This window comes from Phaseolus vulgaris, chromosome 7 (assembly GCF_000499845.2).
Source record: "Phaseolus vulgaris cultivar G19833 chromosome 7, P. vulgaris v2.0, whole genome shotgun sequence".
NCBI lineage: Eukaryota > Viridiplantae > Streptophyta > Magnoliopsida > Fabales > Fabaceae > Phaseolus > Phaseolus vulgaris.
The window spans coordinates 20124729-20125917 of record NC_023753.2 but is presented as its reverse complement, the minus strand read 5'-3'; positions in this window follow the sequence as shown (position 1 = coordinate 20125917).

Here is a 1189-nt window from a genome sequence, read left to right as displayed (position 1 = left end):
TTAAATCTTATTTCAGCAAGTAAACTCACTAAAGCTCTAAATTGTTGTGTTGTCTTACTTCCAAATGGTTGTATCTTGCAGGATCTGATTACGGGGAGGATAATTGGCTTGGGTGAACAGTGAGGTGGTTTTTATTACATGAAACCTTTCAAAAAATTGTTCGACTCTTTTCATGTTTCCAACAACACGAATCTCTAGCATATGAGATTTTGCCATTCGTCTTCATCCCGTTTAAAATTGAAATTTTTATTATTTTCTTTCAATACGTCTACTCATAATAACTGCAATATTTGTCCCATTACTAAACAAGCAAGACTGCCTTTTACTTCTAGTGCAATAAATACATAACATCCATTTGATTTGTCACATTGTGATATTTGGGGTTCTCATAAATCACCTACTTATTTAAATGCACAATTTTTTTAACCATTGTCGATGATTTCACTAGATGCAATTGGGTTTTTTTATGCAAGAAAAATTAGATACTCAGTGTCTACTGCACTCTTTCATAACATTTGCATATACACAATTCCATATCCGTGTTAAATCCGTCCAAACAGATAATGATACGAAATTTCTTTCCATGCGTCAATTTTTATTGATCATGACATTGAATGACAACATACACGTGTCTATATCCCTCAACAAAATGGGGTGACTGAGCGCAAAAACCATCATATCCTTACACTTGCATGATCTCTTCTTTATCAGTATAATTTACCTATTCGTTTTTGGGAGATTGTGTTTTAATCACGGTTTACCTCATTAACTGCTTACCTTCCCCCATTCTATCAAATAAAACACTCTTTCAACTAGCATACAACCATGTTTCATTTGTTACACATTTACGTATTTTTGGCAGCCTATGTTATGCAACATGAATCATCCCAAACACAAGTTTAATCCCTGCGCTCGACAGTGCGTCTTTATTGGACATCCACCTAATCATAAAGGCTACAAATTATATGATCTTGAAGACAACACTATTTTTCCCAGTAAGGACATTGTTTTTCACAAAACCATTTTTCCTTTTCATGAAACAAAATTACACTCTCACTTTTCTCTCCTACCAAATTTGGTCCTTGACTTAGACCATCAAAGTTCTACATTTCCTATCATACTACCGAACTTACAATCGACTTCACCAACTTCGCCCAGTGAGCCCATTACCAAACCCATATCGATTGAG